The sequence below is a fragment of the Dermacentor silvarum genome, chromosome 1 (genome assembly GCF_013339745.2).
Source record: "Dermacentor silvarum isolate Dsil-2018 chromosome 1, BIME_Dsil_1.4, whole genome shotgun sequence".
NCBI lineage: Eukaryota > Metazoa > Arthropoda > Arachnida > Ixodida > Ixodidae > Dermacentor > Dermacentor silvarum.
Window position 1 is genome coordinate 153894124 of NC_051154.1, and position 21595 is coordinate 153915718.

The following is a 21595-nucleotide window of genomic DNA, read 5'->3' on the forward strand; positions in this document are numbered from 1 at the left end:
CAGATATGATGAGCCCCAAGTCTACCGCGTCAACGAAACAAACCTGGCTCGGTATGGTTGGGAGGCCGTGTTTAGTGAAGCTACCTTTGTGGCCATCCGAATGTTTAGATGTGGCGGTTTGAGGTGGCACTGTGGCGCGTTTCTGCGAGGTCTTGCGTTTCAACACGCTTTAATGCTGAATAACGCTCGGCAAGCTCCGCCACCATGGTTGAGGACGGTTACGCGACACGTTCGTCAACGAAATACGCTGCGCGTTTCTAATCGTAATGCGCCGTCTTTTCTTGCCGGCTCAACAAAACTTCGCTTACACTGATTTTCCCAGTGTGCGGGACCTGCGTGGTCTTTTGTTCATTTTACAGCCAAGCTGTATACCTCTATCCCACAATGCGTTGGTCGTGTCCGTGGGCGAAAATAACCTTTATCGTGGGCCGATCCCGGAGGCTGTCCAACCGTAGGCTAAAATTGAAGCGAAAAGTGCGCACATCATTTCTAATCACACATACAGTGCACAGCAGGACAGCGTGCATACGAAAAGCGGCGAAAATAACAGAGACGACCATGCGAACAACGGCGCCGTGCTAGTGCCACGGATGGACATCGTGTCCAGGACGTTCAGCGCAAGCGCCACGCGCGGCAGGATGATGGTGAATGTCGTGAAGCCGAAAGCGCGGCAAAGCGACGAAGGTACAATGCAATCAATCGTTTCAAGGGTGCAAATGCTAAATTTAATAAAAAAAATTCTCGACGCAGAATATGGATTTAGTTGCTTCGTGTGTGATCGACTATGGTTCCAGGACGATCTGATGTGCATTTCAAATGTCGCGAATAGAAAAAAAGAAGCAAGCGCACTCGACGTGTTGTCGCATTCCTTTCCTGAGGAGGACGCTGTGAACTCTAAAGTGTGTGGTGCCTTTAAAGGTTTCGTTACTCGAAGGCAAAGTGTCTCTATCCTCCAAAACTCGTGGACACGTATATCCTTCAATCCAAGCACATCTGCCTCCGCTAAACATCGTAGAAGAACGTCTGGTTGCACCGCGGATTCCGTTCAAGTCAATCAGACGCCTTTCTCACGGAGGCGGACAGCGGACAGTTCAAGTCGTAAACGTCCGCATTGATGTACAGAAGACTGTCCAAAGTCTTCCTCGAAGCACTGAAGACGACGTCGACATTAACGCACACTTGAAGCAGCGCCTGCTCGCAAAACCTATATACGCTGCAGGTACCGTTCGCGTTTGCGCATAGCGGCAGCAAGCGTTTGCCGGTAAAGATTACGGTTGCATAAGCCACCAACTGTAGCATACGAAGCAGGGAGTGACGTCACTACCCTTTCATATGTAGAAGAACACGCCTAGCAAGTGATTTAATTTGTGTTGTGATAGCGCTATGGAAAGGCCACGCATAGTTAGGACTCCCGAAGAGCCGCGTGAACACGATGAATGGAGACGGGAACAGCAACGTCAATATGCACAACGGCGTCGTGCTCACGCTCGGCAGGACCAAGTTCAAGGCAACGTCACATTGGTCTATCTGATCAGGTAATACCACAGTTTCGCTGACCAACCACCTTCGAAGCGTGAATTTGACCATCATTTTTTTTCTTCCTTAGACATTCCTACATTATTTTCAGTCTGTCCATTTTTCATTCAATTTATCCCTCAGCACCGGGTAACCACAGCCAATCCGCTGCGGCCTTTCAGTCATCTTAATCTCCCTTTCTCTCTCTATATGCTTAGTGGTTCTTGGTCAAAACATCTGTGAAGGTGAAATTGCGGTCACTGACCAAGTCAACGGCGCAGGTAGTAAGGTTTCACAGTCCGAATAGGTTCTTGATTACTGATGTGGACAACCAGCTGGTCGGCACTTTCATCCGCCGCTGTTCCTAAAGAGACGGTAAATTACTACATCAAAGGAGACGGAAAGTAATCTGCGGGTTCAATGACTCTCGTTCGGTGACCAATTAGAGCATGCGTTTCTCAAAGACAGAAAAAAGTGTCGAAGGCTATTCGTGAGAAATGAACTATGCCCACACGGGTTCAGTTAAGTTGTGCAGACTATACACGCACACATATATGCGCATGTTCACGTGTGCTCAGAAAAATATTTACGTGTATAAACGCCAGAACATTTCAGTACATATTCGGGGTAAAATCCCAAAATGCGTAAACTCATATATTCTCACTACACTCGGTCGAACGCTGGACCCCACGTGTTAACAAAGTGGCTGCTTTTAATTATTTTGTTTTTGTTCTTCAAATCTGAAACGTACATGTCACTGATCCTTGAAGGAGGAAGAGGGCGGAGTGGGCCGAGTAACAGAAGGAAAGTATAAGGGCGTGTAACCTTACGTGTTTCCTGCGATGGTATAAGCTGCCAAAATAAGTCGCGTCTGTCCGCTAGTTGCTTGAAGAAACATCGCAAATGATATTAAACAGAAGTTCACAGGAAGGTGGAGATAGGAAGTGATTAACAGTGGTCAAACAAGAGATGTCATCATCATCATCATCATTTAATAACCCTTAAAGGCCCCTTTCAGGGTATTACATAAGGGGGGGGGGGGCAAAAACAGAAATACAGAGCAGTCATGATATCAAAAAATTGTATGAACGCTAAATATAGGAAAAAAGAAAAATAAATATACATATACAGATATATATATATACATATATATATACATATATATAAATAAATAAAAATACAGCAATAGTAGTAAGACGTGGCACAGGTGTAAGCAAGGTGATTAGGTTTGATAATGGGCTGTCAGTAACTGCTTGAATTTTGAGCTATCACGCTCAATAACTATTGATTGTGGCAGTTCGTTCCAGTGCTCTATTGTGATGGGCAGGAAAGATTTATGAAATGCGGTGGTAGTTCCATGAAGACGTTGTATACTTAAGCTGTTGAAAAATCGACGAGAAGTGCGGTGAGGAGGAAGACGAAGTGTATTACGCAACTGGGGAAAATAGTAGTAGAGTTTGCGAAAAAGACACAGTTGTGCAATTGTGCGGCGAGTTGACAAGGACTGGAGATTAAGAGAAGATTTATAGCTACTGATGCTTGTGTTCCAATCGTATTATGAAGCTATAAATCGCACAGCCCGATTCTGTACAGATTCTAATGCGTTAATCAAGCAAGTCTGATGAGGGCTCCAAATTGGTGAGGCATATTCGAGTTTAGTGCGGATGAATGTTTCGTAGGCAAGTTTTCGAATAGAAGCGGGTGACATTGATAGGGACCTTTTGATTAAGCCAAGCGATCTAGAACAATCAGCCGCTAGTTGTAAGATGTGGTCAGACCAGGTGAGTTTGTTTGATATTGTGACGCCTAGGTAGCGGTATGTATCTTTGGGTCAGAGGACCGATGAATTGAGGGAATAGGGGTAAATGCTGTTGTTTCGCTGCCGAGAAATGGACATGAAATTACATGTTGAAGTGTTAAGTACCATAAGCCAGCGTGAGCACCAGTTAGTTATTTTGTTGAGGTCATTTTGCAGCGACAATTGATCAGTTTCCGAGATTATGCGCCGGTACAGGACGCAGTCATCTGCAAACAAACGCACTGAGGATGCTATGTCGTTAGGGAGGTCATTAATAAAAATTATAAACAAAAGGGGACCAAGGACCGAACCTTGAGGAACGCCGGACCTCACGGTCTTGCTAGCCGAGCTACGGTTGTCAATGACTGTGTACTGGGACCTGTTAGTAAGAAAACAATGGATCCATGATAATATTAAAGGGTCAAGGCTGAGGCAAGAAAGCTTGGTCAATAGTCGACGATGGGATACACGATCAAATGCTTTGAAAAGTAGAGGTAGCTAACCTCTGTTTGGAAGCCGGGGTCCAAATTGAGGTGAATGTCTGTGGTGAACTCGAAAAGCTGTGTTTCTCATGAAAGACCTCGCCGGAAACCATGCTGATTAGGAAAAAAGAACGAGTGAGTTATCCAGATGGGAGGCTACGTGGGAGTATGTAACATGCTCTAAGAGTTTGCAAGCTATGCATGTCAGAGAGATGGGGCCATATAGGCCATCAGGTAATTAGTTGAAAACTGATCAGTGAATTTGGGTTAATTAGTCAATTATGCATTTAAATTTCTTGTGCAAGTAATGTCCGCCGCTTAGAGTAGACCAGCTCATTAACTAGAATTGGGCTATCTGCCACAGGCAACCTTAAATAAATGTTGAAAGTGTTCGCTGAAACACCCTGTATATATATATATATATATATATATATATATATATATATATATATATAGTAAACGCCGCACAGGAGGAGCGTAGAAGAGGAAGTGGAAGCGGCGCGAGGTTTTTGGGTGATCAGCTGTTTCGGATCCGTCCCAAGTCTTCTCTATCCTTTTCACTGTAAATAAATCCATTCTTCATTCGTAACCAGTGGTGGAGGTGCTGGGTACTGGACGCCCTGGACAACCCAGTCCTACAAGATCTTCGAAGAAGCAGACGCCTGGCCGGACTACCACCAGAGCCAACAAGGATGGCCACTGCCCAAGCAGGCCGGTCAACGAGCACCAACGAAGAAGGCATCGATCAAGTAAGCCAGCGACCAAGGCCACCTATAGCTACTGGACGCCGGAACAACGCCTATTCTCGGGTAAAGCAGATGAAGACGTGGATGACTGACTAAGGCCCTACGAAAGAGTAAGCCGCCATAACGGGTGGAGTACGCAAGCGCAGCTTGTGAACGTTGCATTTTTTTCTCGCCGGCACCGCATTACTTTGGTTTGACAATCATGAACACTTGGGAAACCTTTGTCCAGGAATTGAAAGCCTGCTTTGCTGACTCGAATTCCAAAAAGAAGAAAGCGGAACAAACACTCTCGCGCAGAGCCCAATTGCCTGGCGAAACGTGTACAACGTATATTGAAGAAATATTGAAGCTATGCGGAATTGTAATTGCGAATATGTCCGATGAAGACAAAGTGGAACATCTGTTAAAATGCATCGCTGAAAACGTCTACAATTTTCTAATCCCGAAAGAAAACTTGAATACCCCGTCCGAATTCAGGCAGCAGTGTCGCGCGTTCGAAGCTTTGAAGACCCGACGGATCTTACCCAAGTTCGGGCGCTTGAACAACGTCACCACAGTTCCAAGAATGGACGTCGCTGCCTGCAATGACATCGCCTCGATCGTTCGTCGAGTGGTTCAAGATGAGCTAGCGCGACTTCAGGGAGCAGAATCAGTGCGCGTTTGACGAGGGCATTCCCAAACCACCATCATCCTGATCGTGAGAACGTCGCATCGAGCGGCAACCCCCATCTGAGGAACCACCTTTAACCGACACCAGCTTTCCGTCCCTCCCGGCAAATCTCACTCGCCGCCAGTCCTCACCAGTCCGTCGTGGTGCAACGGAGTACTACCCAACACTACGACGTCTTCCTGCGTAATACTCGATGCCCCGACAAGATCCTGCGAAATCATACTCGGAACCACGCGTACCTGCTCCATTTACTTTCAACCGTGACCTACTTGTCTGCTACGCCTGCGGTTACCGAGGACATATTGCGCGCTATTGTCGCCACCGCCCACAGCGAGCGCCACGTTTCGGCGTACCCAGCTCGTGTGCACGAAGACGCGCCCGCGCCATTTAGAGTTCATCCTCTGCGGCAACAGTGGTCGCACCAATCGTGCGATCAGTCAGCTGCCGCCGAGCCCACAGCGCCGTTCGCCATCCCCGCGCCGTCGTCGGTCGCCTTCCCCGCCGCAACAGGGAAACTAGCTGGTGCGGCCGATGGAGGTGCAGTCGCGGGACGGTCAGACTCGCCAATTCCTCCGTCTGCTGTTGTTATGTTGAAGAACAAGGTGTGTGTGTGTGTGTGTGTGTGTGTGTGTGTGTGTGCGTGCGTGCGTGCGTGCGTGCGTGCGTGCGTGCGTGCGTGCGTGCGTGCGTGCGTGCGTGCGTGCGTGCGTGCGTGCGTGTGTGTGTGTGTGTGTGTGTGTGTGTGTGTGTGTGTGTGTGTGTGTGTGTGTGTGTGTGTGTGTGTGTGTGTGTGTGTGTGTGTGTGTGTGTGTGTGTGTGTGTGTGTGTGTGTGTGTGTGTGTGTGTGCGCGCGCGCGCGCGCGCGTGTATAGATGGTGTAAATAGTAATGCTCTTGTCGATACTGGTGCCGCCATTTTTATTATGAGCCTGCGCTTCAAAGATCGCTTAGGACAGAAAGTTATGCTTGCGTGGGATCGCAAAGAAACTTTTCGTGGACTTGGCGGTGAATGGTTACGCTCTGTTGGCGTTTGTTCGGTTTTGGTTGCGATCGGAGGACAGAATTTCAGAGCCAACTTCACTGTTTTGGTCCACGCAACTCATGATGTTATTATTGCGATAGCAAATATATGGACACTCCAAAGCAGATTTCTGCCGTCGGCGTCGCCGTCGCCGTGAGGTTCCGTATGACGTCAATGGAGATGAAATCGTCGCCGCGCGCCGCCGAACGCTGTATGTGCGAGTGAAAGGGCGCGAGGGACGCGCGCTTTCACGGGGAGTGAACGCACGGCGGAGAACAAACGCGCGTTCTGTGCCGTGCTCCCTTAAGGGCTGCAGAAGTAGGCGTCTCTTTCCTCCTTTACAATCACCATATATGTAGAGCAAACGCGCCTTCTTCTGACGCACGAAAGGCCGTGGGGGGGGGGGGGGGGGGGGGGAGGGGGAGGGAAGGGAGGGGACGTTTAGCTGCGGCACCAAGTACCTATTTATATCAGAGGCTCCGGCAACAGTCACCAACGCCGCACGCATTTTGTGCGAACGCGGGCAAAACGCCGACGGCGTCGACAACAGTTCTGCGTGTTGCGGGTGCTGCTGCATGTCCAAGTTTATACAGCTGATAAAGCTACTATCATTACTCCGTATAGCTCTCTACAAATTTGCTATCGCAATTGATGCTTCGCCTTTCAGGTGAAACTGCGACAACTTTTTTAGGCATAGACTTCTTACGTGCATCCAGTGCTACACTTGACTGCGGGACTGGAGAGGTTTTACTGCGGAGCGCGTTGCCAATCGCCATACTTGATGATTTGCAGACCAATCAAGCCGACGTGTTTTCGCTGTCTCAAGATGTGTTCCTGCCTGCTTGGACAGCCATGTTTGTTCCCGTGTGTTCTTCACGTGTCCGGATGGGATCATGCAGCGGTCTTATCGAGCCAGACCATAATACCGCGATTAAGAAGAATGTGTTGGTCCCTCAATCTGTTGTTCAAGCCATCGACGGGCGTGCATTCTTGTGGACAGTCAATGCTTCTACGGAGTCTGTTGCCCTGCCTGCCGGCCTTAAATTGGGAACATTTGAGGAGCAAGCCACAATTGACGTACGAATAGTTGCAGCGGCTTCAGACATCAGTCGACCATTGCCCAACTATTCGGAGGACTCGCGACGTATGAATAGCAAGTCGTTGCCGTCTTCCGAGCCAGATGTACTCCTACAAGTGCTTGCCTGCTACACGTCAGTCTTTGATTTTGCTCAACGCGAGCGGTCTCGGATGTTGCCGGAATCCGCCACCGCATCAACACAGGGCAAGCGACTCCAATACATCAGAAACCATATCGCGTATCTCCCACGGAAAGAAAAGTGATCGCCGAACAGGCCGATGACAAGCTGCAGAAAGGCGTTATTCAGGAGTCTTGCTGTCCTTGCGCCGCTCCTGTTATACTAGTGAAGAAGAAAGACAACTCATGGAGATTTTGTGTCGACTACCACCGCCTCAATGCCGTCACAAAGAAAGACGTGTATCCCTTACCGCGCATTAAACATGCTGTTGACTGCCTTCACTCTGCCTTGTACTTTTCGTCGGTTGACCTCCGGTCCGGGTATTGGCAGATACCGATGTACCCGTCTGACAGAGAAAAGACCGCTTTTATTACGCCTGACGGACTCTTTGAGTTTAACGTCATGTCGTTTAGCTTATGTAATGCCCCAGCCACCTTCTAACGATTTATGGAGTCCGTCCTCCGCGGTCTCAAATGGGAGATTTGTTTGTGTTATTTAGACGATGTGATTATTTTCGGCCGAACTTTCCACGAGCACAACCAGCGGCTCGGCGTTGTTTTGGACTGCATCCAACAGGCTGGCCTCATTTTAAACTCAAATAAGTGCCATTTCGGTGAGCGTCAAGCCCTTGCGCTGGGATATCTCGTCGACAAAGACGGTATACGGCCAGACCCCCAAAAGATTTCTGCTGTTCGCCACTTTAGGCAGCCGAAGACAGTGAGAGAGAGACCTCAGAAGTTTCCTGGGCCTTTGTTCTTATTTTCGCAGGTTTATTAAAGACTTCGCCCAGCTTGCTTGTCCCCTGACTGACCTGCTTCGCAAGGACACTCCCTACGTATGGTCCACTCAGTGCGAGGCTGCTTTCAAGCAGCTGAAGTTTTTGCTCACCTCTGGGTAACTTCTCCACCATTTCGATCCGGAGGCGGTCACCGAACTGCATACTGATGCAAGTGGTGTGGGCGTTGGTGCTGTGCTCGTCCAGTTTCACGACGCTCGCCAACACGTCGTTGCCTACGCAAGTCGTACTCTGAGGAAAGCAGAGAACATTATACAGTCACGGAACTGGAATGTCTTGTAGTTGTTTTCGCCATCCACAAGTTCAGACCATATTTGTATGGCCGCCATTTCAAGATTGTTACCGACCATCATTCTCTCTGCTGGCTCGTTAGACTGCGTAATCCAGGTGGCCGGTTGGCTCGGTGGGCCTTGCGGCTCCAAGAATACAACTTTTCCGTTGCTTGTAAGGTCGTCGTGCATCCGGGCACCTTGGATTCGCTCGAACGCTCCACCGCCTCCGACAACGCTTGGCCTCAATTGTGGAATACAACCAAGCAGTACGTTGCCAGCTGCGATGTCTGCCAACGCCAAAAACAACCAACTACGGCTCCTGCAGGAACTTTGCAACCAGTTAGGCCGTCGACTTCACTATTTGAAAAAGTGAATATAGATTTACTCATTCCCTTCAATGTCTCCACCGGGTGCGCCGGATAATCGTGTGTGTGGATTATTTAACACGTTATACTGAAACAATGGCACTTGTCTCCGCTACAGCAGCCGATGTTTCGGGGTTTCTTCTGCATTCGATTATCCTCCGCCATGGAGCTCCTCGTGTGGTGATAAGTGATCGCGGCCGGCAGTTCACCGCTGACGTCGTGGAAGAATTACTGCGCCTTTGTGGAACTCAGTATCGCCATTCCACGATTTACCATCCACAAACCAACGGCCTAACCGAGCGCACCAATCATACCCTCGTCAACATGCTTTCAATCAGCGGATCATAAGAACTGGGATACCGTATTACCGTTCATCCCGTATGCCTTCAACACAGCCAAACATGATGTCACAGGATACGCACCTTTCTCTCTCCTCTACGCTCGCCATCCTCAAAGTTTCCTCGACACCATACTTCCTTTTTCATCTAACGAAGATGCTTCTGTCACGCAGATATTGTGTCGTGCCGAAGAAGCACGTCGACTCACCCGGCTCAGAACCCTATCGTCGCATGTTCATGCCAAGGCTCGCTACGACGCACATTTTCCCGTCAGATTCGCCACCGGTGACTTCGTGTGGTTGTGGACACCATTCGGAAAAGGGGAATTTACCAAAAGCTTCTCTCCAAGTATTCGGGCGCGTTCGTCATTCTCAAATGCTTGAGTGAAGTGACCTACGTCGTCGCTAAAGTGACGGCTGATAACCGCCGTTCACGCAAGACGCAAGTTGTGCACGTCGCACGGTTGAAACCGTACCATCAACGCGCACTCTGACTATAGCTCGGTGAGCTTCGTGTGCCCCGGAGGAAAAAGTAACGCCGCGCAAGAGGAGCGTAGAAGAGGAAGTGGAAATGGCGTGAGGTTTTGGGGTGATCGGCTGCTTCGGACCATCCCATGTCCTCTCTATCCTTTTCACTGTAAATAAATCAATTCTTCATCAGTAACAATATATATATATATATATATATATATATATATATATATACATGCACTACGTGTCATTAAGTCAAATCGAGGGCAGCGGCATAATAACAGGTCGATGCTCTCTTATTCTGCAAGATAAACGTGATGAGGATACCTATACGACAGACGCCACAAAAATTTGGCTTCAGTGTAGCCTTAACTGCTACCACTGTAAAATTCGCCATTCACAAGACATCTTTACATTCATGGCTAATAACAAAAGCGCACTGAAAAATGAAGACTAAGGAATACGTAGACACAACATAAGCACTGGACCCTTACATTGCACCTGATGGGCTATAGATGATGAAAGGTATATGGATAAAAAGAGAGAAACATGCTTTAATAAGATGCTGGAGACCTAATGGATAAGTGAAGGACGGTATAGCTGAACAGATCACTGAAGGGCCCTCGGCCTTTTGGGTTATTAACTTATTATCGAAAGCAACTGGGAGCGAAGAGAAGGCGCGTGGAGGCTAAGAGGGAGAAAGATCAAGAGCGGGAGGCGAGTGCAGGCGATTACGGCAGCATCACGTGACAGTCCGGCTTCATCCGCTTCGCTCGCGGGCTCACACCCATCGCGTCCCCGAATGCACCATCCGCGCAAGAAGGCGGTAATGTCCAAATACGTCCGAGGAGGTGGATCTGTCTAAAGGTCGTGCCCCTGTCTGCTGCGGCGAAGCAGGCCGAAGCCATGCGGGAACGTCTGACTGCAGAAACGCCAGAGCCAGGTCGAAGACAGAGAGATACAAGAAACGCCCCGCTCTCTCGGAAGTCGCCTGGGCATCGAAGATGCTTCGTGTGGGAAAGGCTACGGAAGATAGGAAGCTCTTCACCGTGCTAAGGCAGAGGCTGAGAGGGAGCAGCCTCAACTTTAAACACTGGTAGAGCACGTAGCTAGAGTTGAAGCATTATGGGCCACGAGGAGGCAGTAAAATGAAAGTTCAAGCAACGACATTTTCGTCTGAACCTGCTACAAATTAATTCAATCGGTTCGTGAAAAACGACTTCTGCAACGGCTGCAGTGTGTGAGAGACTGTGTTTCTATTAGATGCTTCGTTACTCCCAAAGGTTACGCTAAATTACTTACTCGCTGGAAAATAATCTCAATGAAATCTCTACAGAAATCTCGCAGATAATGCCTCACATTGTGTTTCATGGGAAATTTGAGGCTTACTCAGTGCGAGCACCAGATGGGAGATCATCAATTGATAGAATCCTTCGAATGTTATCGCAATACACCTTACTCAAGTGATAACATGAGGACTACACATGAGGATAACATTAGCACTACACTTATGTGCCTCGTCTTAAAGAAAACATTATACCATGCAGCGTCCCGTTCGGCCCCTTCGTGCATTAACTTTGCGTGCCTCTTTATCGGATATTCTGTATGCACAAGGACAGTGCATGTATGCATGAGGCATACAAGAGCCGAGTTACATCCTATAAAGCCAGACTAAGGCGATCCGAGTTAACCATTGGAGCCAGTGGACGCCACCACCACTGGCATTCCATGGTTGCCTGCTGAGCTGGCGCTCACTTGTCCGATCCAATTAGAGTAATGGCGCCCCCCGCGAGACTATACGGGGCGGCGGAAGCGTGCCCGCCATGCGACTGCGTCCCCCCCCCCCCCCCTTTCCCTCCCGCTTCTTATAGGCGGCGCATCTCGCCTGCGCTGCACTTCTGTCCTCCCGGATCGCATACGATACCGATCCATCGCCCCTGATTAATACGATATAGGCCGCGCCCCGAACCAGGCCGAAGACGACGGGGCGTTCGTCGAAGCGCAGCCACCTTCAGCCCCCATATGATGGACGTACACGCTACTCCTGCATGTCGACGTTCGAATCGAGGGCCAAGAAGAGCCATTGGCCCATTTGCACCGACTCGCCACTTCTCTCCGTAACACAAAGAGCGAAGAGAAGGGAAGAAGAGAACATGACAAAATGGGCGTGCGCCAAGCCACACATCAGTCTGGCTCAGACCCTGCGCGCAGGTTACACGCATTGACCACGAGCTCCACAGCAGAAAAGGCCGTCGCTGTCATCGGCGTAACGACTTCAGAAGGGTTAAGTGGCGACGGCTTTAGGCATGCCTTGCGCTGTCGCAGGGGAAGCAAGAGGAAAACAAGCATTTGTTGTAAAACTGCGCTGTAATGGTGCTTCTGTTAGTTAACGACGTTAAATACAGCTGATTCATACGTTTAGCGCTTTTTAGGGCTACATAATAGCCATAAGGAATTTGTCTACTAAGGCTTCCCGATACGGTGATTTAATGTTTCTCCTAGAAATGTAAAACGCACGTTGCAGAAGGTGGCGTTTCTTGCAAATACTTAAAACATAAATATTGATAAGCTCGACTATTGGAGCTGTTAAATAACGCCGCACTACCTCTTCCACAAGGTGTATCCAGCGCACAATCTATAGTAGCCAAACGTGTGCATCAGATGGCATAAAAATACCAACATGAACACGTATGCGCTAGAATTCCGCTGTAAACTGGAGGTAACTTACGAAAGTTGATAACGATTACCAAAAGTAGGTGAAGGCAGTACTTGTATTATTACTACGACAAAGCATTTCAGCGCAGCATTTCTATTCTCACGAGGCCATTGGGAATCGCTGGTTTTGAAGATGTGCACTCCTGCAGACCCATGAAAGACGTTTACGAGCATCCAACTATTCGCCGTATTTATTCCAGTGTCACTAAGACAGTGAATCTTATTTTGAGTGCACCTGACCTCTCCAAAATCGTGGATCGACATGGCGCGCCTGCAGCCACGCTCCACGTTCTACCGTTGTTATTACGCGTTGAACTTCGCATCCTCTTTAGAGCCTGTTCGCCCCCGTGGATAACGGATTCCGTCATTTTCACAGTTAAACTATGAATGATAAACAACTAAGAGTGGAAGGAGGAGGAGAAAAAAAATGGAAGGAAAGGCAGGGAAGTCAGCCATACCCGCGTTCCTACCAAGCGCTTTTTTTTTACCAATAATGGGTGGGTATACTACTGTCAGGTTATGTATTATTTGCGTCGTCCACCAACAATAGTTGCAGAAAAATAATCGTCTGCATGCGATGTGAACCCACGTATGTGCCTTAACTACTACAAGCTCACCAAAGCAACCTGTATGTCTGCTTGAGTGCAAAAAGTACAAACTTAACACTTTCTCTAGCAAGTTCTTATACGTATACCATCTAATAGCATTGACTTTAAAAAATGGCCTATATCGCAGCGGTGACTCCAGGTCCTTTGACCATGGGCGCTATAACGTAAAATGATTCCAAACTGCTTTGATTCCAATTTCTGCAATCAGCCTCCACGATTGGTCAAAACATTTTCGGGCCACTCCCAACTTCACCTGTTTGTCACGCGACGTCACGAAAACAGTGATAGCTCCCCATCTGATATAACGTGTACACACTGATTGTGCATGATTAAACAGCACAAAAGAAAAATAATCTTCCTGATTCAACGCCTTTTCACCATTAGGCCTCTGCTATTAGTCCTATGTTTTCTGGCTACGCCCACTTCGCCTGTCTGTCACGCGACCTCACAAAACCGCGAAAACTCACCACGTCAAAGTGACGTGTACGCGAAAAAAATGCATTAATATGCCAAGCAAAACTGAAAAATTTTCTGAATAGCCACAGACTGCCCCGTTCCGAAAGGAATTGAAGATGGCTGCCCGCCGATCGCTCAGGCCCTCACTACTCGCACCTGCCGGGGAGCATGTACTTATTTGCGCATGATAAACCTTTTTGCGTGGCAGTAAAACGTTATCGAGCCCTTTCGGCCTGCATGCGACATCGCTCTGCCAACTCTTCCTTGCCGAGGATCCGTTTTAGCGGCATTCTTATCCTTCCGTCGCACGCCGTCGCGATTTTCCACCAACCACCGCAATCTAAGTAAGACGAAGCGGACCAATCGGAGAAGCCGGCACCACCCTCTTCACGCGGTTATCTATTTTCACTGTGCTGGCTCGGCCCCATCCAAACCCTCTCTTCTAGAGCGTGCTCCTCGCCTCTTGTCAGCCAATTAGATAAGAAAAACCGCTGAGTGTAGACAATGTTATTGGTTTTGAAAGCGAACAAAGGTGACCTCCTATAAACGAGGAGAGTTTTTGATTGGTTTGTGCAGACAACGCTGCGTGTCACCGCCCGATGCTTGCGTCGGTGGTTACGTAAATTTGACGTCAGGAGTTTCGAATCATTTTACGTTATCGCGCCCCAACATTTGGAAATCTTAAGGGAATGATAGATGACAAGACGTATGGAGATGTTAACGTACCCTCCTCCTCTCTCCCTCTCTCTCTTGAGTATAATTAAGTCCCTTAAGCAAACTTTCAGCCTGAATTGACACCCCGCACGTTAAATTGACTATATTTGACATCCGGCAAGATATGTGGCCTCCCCTCCTCCACCCCGCTTACGCGTAAGTAATCATATAAACAACTCGAACGCGCACACACAAATGGATGCGCAACCCGGCTGCCTGTTATCTATACCAGCGTTTTGAACTTAAAATACAAGTATCGACACCTCTAAACGCACGAATACAACGACGACTTCATTCATGGGCGCTGAGAGGACGCGACACGCTGCAAATGATCGCGTAAAGGAGTCATAACCATTACGATAAGCAGCCAAAGGGCCACTCGCCAAATTTCACCAGCGAGCTGCTTTCAGAGACAAGCGGCTCGAGTGATGCCATTGTTCGCCGGTCGATTTGCCGCAGGCGACGGATAGATGCGCCGCGGCAGTCGCTCCAAACGAAGCCTCGGTCTCTCAAGCACGCCAGACGCACACGCTTCTCCTCGCTGCATATCGGGTTCGCTGCAAATCGAAAACAACGTCGAGAGAGTCTGAAACAAAGGCGTTCCACGACAGCCGCTAGCGAAAGAGCGTGCACAGAGCGCGTCCGTTCACCTCGACGTGCATGTCCAAGCACCTTTATTTGAAGATAACGAGAGAGAGGCACCTATTTTCAGGCGAAGTGACGACAGCACAGCCGTGCAATGAAGCGCGCGGGTGCTCCCTTCATCGAGTCCGTCGCTTCCAGGCGGCCATACCACAATGTAAAGGAGCCGGCACTGCCAGCATCCGGACAATGAACCGCAACACGCACCCACAAAATTAGTGACGCGCGTTACGAAAGACGTGTCAACGCAGCCACCTACGTCTCTTTCATCGACATAGTCCTGGCTCCGCAATAACAGGTCTAAGGTTAGACATAACTCTTGCAATTCAGGAGAAGGAACCTATGCCGTATACATGGAAATCATGCCTTCGGAGCACGCTAAAACGTTCGGAATAGCAGTTGTAGCATAGGTATATGCGTGTAAGTTTAGAATATTGCACAGAATCGCACGCGGAGGTCAGAGAGAGCCAGACAATGATGGAGTGGCATTTACTTGGGTGCGCACTTTCACTTTCCCTGAGGTAAGAAAGTTTACAGCTCCCTCTATCACGAAAGAAAATATGCGATATGGCAGTCCTAGACTCTGTCATGACCAGTGTGGAACAGTGTTCCTGCAGCAGGACACCAGTGGGAAATGGAATACACACCTTCGAAAGTAAAAATTGATGTTTCGAAACAGAATCACATTAGTCGAGCACAACAACAAACATGCGCAAGTGACAACACTCACGGCATAACAAATGATGAGGTAAAGTACGGTTACTTTTGAGTGATAGCACAGAAGGGACATTGAGACTTGATCGTCTTGTCCGTACCTGTTGTACATCCTCACGAGAAACTGACCCTACCTATTCTTTTTATGGGCGCGTGAAGAGTAGCTAATTGTGCTTATCGACACTCCATCCCCTCCCCCCACCCTCCCTAAGTTCAATACACTCTCCCACACTTTACAAAGGGAAGTCGAGACGCGAACTAAGCTGTTAGAAAATATGCATGCGAACGGTGCTGGGTGGCTTAAAGTTTCGTACGCTTACGATAAAAAAAAAATTGGAGTGTCTCTTTTTTTTTTTTTTTGTAAAGATTTAGTAACTTCCTAGTTACGTAACATCTTCCGACAACCGTGTTCACCTCAACAGAGACAAATGAGAACCTTCGTACTGAAATTAAAATTCCGGAGTTTGATTCTCAACGCTATACACATCAATTTGTGCAGCACAGTAAGAAATAAGCCACGCACATACAGAAACCTCTTGGCTGACACTAGCGTATCGAGGCTGATTGTTGGCAGGGGGGAACAGTGAACATCATGCCCACGCTGCGAACCGCCTTTCTTCACTGTGTGTTCCACTATATACACAGATCACGCCCTCACTACCCATTCCTTCAATAAGGGGAGACTCCATTACACTCCCCCCCCCCCCCCCCCCCCCCCCCCCCAGAGCAAACCATTATGCTTACACCACAGGCACTGGAGGATTCGTTAAAATAGTAACAACAGTGCAGCCTGAAACAAGACACAGGTGATCTTGAATGAAAAGGACAGCTAAGGTATCGATGGCTACACTTGAGGGCGAAAATCGCGAAAAGAAACTGCTAACTTTAAATGAGTGAAAAATTCATAAGAACCTTTATATTTACACTCTACCGTATTCTAGCAAACGAGGAAAGCGCACTATACGAAGGATTGATCAAACGCTCTAATACACGTTTGTCCTCTCTTTAATACTGACCGCTGTGGTAAGTTAATCAATAAAGGCAGAACTCTTGTAGCAATTTTGATGTATACACACAGGCCCTCAATAAACGAATATTTGGCGCTCCCCTGTGCATAGCTGAGTTTACGTTTCATTGCTTTCTCTGTTTCGCGGGTTGCTCACCGAGAGTGGTGCACGTCAGCGCAGACGTCCGGCAGGGGGAAGGCGCGAAGCTAACGCAGAAAAGTGATTCGCTGCGTCGCACAGTCTAGACGCCGGACGCGTGCTACACCACGTGACCGCACTTGTTTGTGTTCTTATCGTTCGTTCACACTTGGCTTTCCTCCTCACTTTCGAACTCCAAACATCAGTTAAATGCGCACCATTGCTATCGAAATGTCTTCTTGGTACAATAAACTGATAGCTAAGAACAGCGTATGCGACCATTAATTAATTACGCCTCCTAATTCTAGGATGAGTTCAGAATCCGCTAGAAACTTTAACCTTTTCGAGATTCAAATAAATAAATAAATAAATAAATAAATAAATAAATAAATAAATAAATAAATAGTGAACTACGGGATGTTCTTTGTTGCGACAGCATGTTAACGAGACTCGTTTGACGGGATTACCATCGTGTATACATACGTATACATGCATAAACTGTGTTTCGAGCTTTCGAGAACCTTTCACCGCGTCTCAATTTACCAAAATAAACAAAGAGAGAGAGAGCGAACGTGCGGCGAATGAAAAATAAATGCTTTGCACGCTCAAAAGGCATCGCTCGGCGCTTCGCTGAACGGCCTGACCTTTCAGCGCTATACCCAGGGCGTCAAATATACGACGGGCAAATAGGAGCGGCGATAAGGCGTGCTCGCTGCAGGCGGAGCGTCACCGCACACGCGCTGCGCCCATCACCTGCTGAATAATTCCGGCGACGAAGGCTGGGCGCGAACCCGCGGACGTGGAAATTCACAGCGCGACGGCTCAACAAGGGCGACACGACGACGCTTGAAAGCCGCGCGAGCGTTTCAAAGTGCCGTGCATAAAACGCGGAAACAGCCGCCCGTCCGGTCTCCGCGCGAAAAGGATCGTGGAAAGGGAGAGAACGGCGAAGGGGGTGGCCAGATTGCTTTGCTAATAAATGTGCATCTATTACGGCACTCAGCGAAGCGCCTCACGCCGCCGGCTCGCCCGCCGCCGACGAGCGACGGCACGCACGTGGGGCCGCGCGCCAGAGATCAGAGCAGACGCGGTCGACGCGAAACTGTCGGTAATTAAAACCCGCACGCGCGACCATTTCTACGCGTGAAAAAAATAACAAATAAAAAAAAGAATAACGAAAGAAAGCTAAAAAAAGAAAGCGCACCAGGCGCCCGCATCACGAACACCTTTCCCTTCGATTTCCGCGCACCGCTTTAGAGCACGCCGTTGCCGGAGCGTGGCTTTGCGCACTGGCTCCCCATCAGCGCTATGCGCGCTGGTACGCGCTGTGCGATTTTACGGAGGAAAAAAAAGAGATAATAGAGGCAGAGACACTGCGGCTACCGTAAATGCTTCGCTCGACACGAGTGTCCGTACAAACTTGTAGTGAAATGAGTTGAGAATAGGGAGACCAGTAAGCTGCAGCGGAGAGTTAAAAATTGAGCGATGTTGATATACAATGGAATCCCCTTCGAAACGGCGCGGAGACAAATAGTCACCTATCCTGCTCCAGTTAATCAGCTATTATATATACATGCATAGTACTCTAGCATTTTGCCTCTTCCTCCTTGATATTACACTCTTAAAGCTTCTATCTCTACATTGTACAGTTTACCTCTGCCTCTAATGCCTCCGGTTTCATCAATTCCTTCCCTGCTCTTTTTCCTGACAATACTCAACTCTTGCTTATCTGGACTGCTGACCAGTAAATACTTCCAACCGCGTCAAATCCAAGCGCTTTTGGAAGTTGGACGTTTCCTACGGGTCTTGCTGGGTAAATACTTTGGCATTCCATTACAATGTGCTGAGTGGTCTCCGAATTTTTGCTGCAGCAGACACATGTCTAATCCTCTTGCATTTTCTGCGCTATGTTCTGGTCCTCAGGCAGCCATCTCGGGCCTCGAATGCTCTTTGTGTTATCGTACAGATATTACTTTCTATTTTTCTTGTCAATCTTCTCAATCTCCATGACCCTTTTTTGCTTCCATCATTTGCATCCAATTTACCATCTCTGTGTCGCTCACTTTTTTTTGATGACTCATGGTTGTCTACTTATACACTTTTAATTACCCCGTATTTGATTTCCAACTCATTGACCTCTTCCTCCATTCCGTGTACATGGTGTTGAGGTACAGATATTTGTGCACTTTGGCCGGCTATTTCTTTTGCTCCAAGTTACTTAGCCTTTCATCAAAGCTAATTTTGGTTTGCACTTTTCTGGCTTCAAAAGAAGCCAAACCCATGTCAACACCTGCACTGCTTCATTTGTGGTATTACCGTGGCCTCCCAAAGCCTAACGACCATTTGGTCAACTTCCAACTCCACCAAGACCTCTGATTTTAAGCGCAGAATGACATTTGCGAACGTTAGCTCCTGGCACCCTTACTACTTTCCAACTTCCTCGCGCCACCTAATATTTATTGTATCCCGAAAGTGACCTATGTTTTAGGTATTTTCTTCGTTTTTGTACACATCCATATATTTATAGTGCTTGACTATATGGGTATGACTTGCTGTTGAATTGATAACGTCATTACTCGTCTCTTCATTAAATATCCTAATTGCAGATTTATCTTTGCTAAATTTAAGACCTAGATACGTCGCTTCATTACCACACGTACCGTTTTTTCGCGCATATAACCCGCCCTTGCATATAACCCGCACCCCTAACTTTGAACTCCACGAAAAAGAAAAAAAAAAATAACCTCGCATATAACCCGCACGCTTATCCGAAAAAATGAGGACTAAGAAGTTACAACTACGCGCAGCCATCATTTCGTTTTCAAAACAAATTTATTTCAAAACGACCGCCGCAACGTTGTCAGCGCTGTCGCCCGATTCACTGCTGCCATCCGAGGCTTCGTCGCCCCTCTCAAAGACGTAATCGTCTTCGGAACCATCTCGCAGCAGCTCTATTGCCGATTTCTTCAGCAGCAGCTATGATCTTCAGTTCCTCTTTCACTGTGAAAGACTGCCGCCGAGACACATTCATGATGCCTAAGGCTGGCCAACTGTGCAAACTGGGCGTTCAAGAAACGGCACCTGAATCGTGCGAAAAGCGTGCGAAAAGCACAGAACACCCATACCGAAAAGCATTTTTCTTCCTCCATGCCGAAAAGCGTCTAAGCAGACTATGAATGTGGATCAGGCAATAACCTGTGTTGGCCTCTTATTGGCTTAACACACGTCGATGTCGATAGGCATGCGGACAATGCGGACTCTGCACGGTAGGCCGCGCATTGCCGTGAAGCCGACCCCCACCCCCCTCCCTTCGCGAATATTCGCAGATAACCCGCACCCCCACTTTTTAAGCACTTTTTTTTTTTCAATTTTTGGTGCGGGTTATATGCGAGAAAATACGGTATTCGCAAGTCTGTAAACAACATGCATGGCCCGCTAGTAGCACTATGTCGGCGGCGTACATCAGCCCAAGGATCCTCCGTTGCCAACCATTGCCGGATGTAGTATGAATCAAAACTTAATTCGCTGTTTCTGGTCGCCTTTCTGTGCCCTTAAGATAAAGCGTGAACAATGGCGAAAAAGGTAATCTTCGCTTCAGTCCTCGGTGAATTTCCACAACTTCATTGCGTTTCCGGCCTTCCCATACAATTTGTACTCGATTGTCCCGCTACATCCCCCTCACAGCGCCACGAAATAGTCGTCTACACTTTCGAGCTTGAGAATATCCCATAGCAAATCCCTGTCCACGTACTCGTAAGCCACCTTAATATCTAGAAATGCTATCCACAACAATAAATTCTGCGCTATTGAAATATATATGCAATGAGTTAGTACAAAGATATTATCCTTTAAAGGCCCGGTCACACTATTGGCTGACACGACGCAGATTTCGGTTTGCCGACTTCCCGCGACCGCTGTCTCCGTAGTGTCGGCGCTCCTGTCACACTGCGCCGACGCCAACAGTCTGCAGAAAGGTCGCCGACAGCCGCGTCGGCGGCGCGTTAGTGGGAGCTAAATCGTTTTGCCGGAGTGGCGCATTTTACGTTTACACAATTACGGCCATAGCTCGTCGTTCGTTTCAAATATAGTGAAAATCATGCAGCGCATATGAGCCGCGTCGCATCAGACCGAGACGAGATGATATAAGCGACCGTGCTTCTTCGCAAGCGGCTGTTACTGACGATTTTCATAGCAGGTTCTCGCTTTTCATGCCGCGTCGATGTGCTTTCGCTAAGCGGCCGACCTCGCGACGACTGGCCGAACGACAGTCGGCAGACTGGTTTCGCCGGCGTCGTCGGCAACGAAAGCCTGTCCCACTACGACGACTCGCTGTCGCTGGTCGCGTCGGTATCGCTGCCGGCCCAGTATGACAATGTATCTTAGCGATACGGTATGCCGACTAGTCGGTCTATATAGTTGCCGCCAGCGTCATGTCAGCGTCTTGTCGGCATCAGTGTCATATCGGCATAGTGTGACCAGATTTTAAGCGTCTGCATGGTCTGAACCCATTCTGTATTTCCCCCAGTACATCAATTTTCTCCACCCACTTCAACAGCTCTACTTTTATGGTTGCCTTGCCATACTATATACCACCGAAGTTACTGTAACTGGTCTGTACGAGCTCGTCTTACACTTATCACCTTTGCCTTTATAGAAGAGGTTCATCCTGCCCTCACGCCACCAAAACGGAATTTTAATTTTTTATTCAGATACCTATGCATCACCTGTAAATGCATTACAGCGGGGTGAAGGAGGGGATATAACAATGAAATACACACAAAGGAAAGATTAAACACGTAGCGCGTGATAAAAAGCATCAGTTGATGAATATGAAATAACTTGGGAGGGAAAGCTATTCCACTCGCTGATCGTG

The 21595-nt window shown here is 48.2% G+C and overlaps 1 protein-coding gene across 4 annotated transcripts in view; it reads right to left on the reverse strand.

Annotated features, from left to right (window-relative positions):
- Nucleotides 1-21595, reverse strand: part of LOC119436262 (uncharacterized) — a 694308-nt gene that overhangs the window by 165701 nt on the left and 507012 nt on the right. The gene's annotated exons all lie outside the window — the stretch shown is intronic.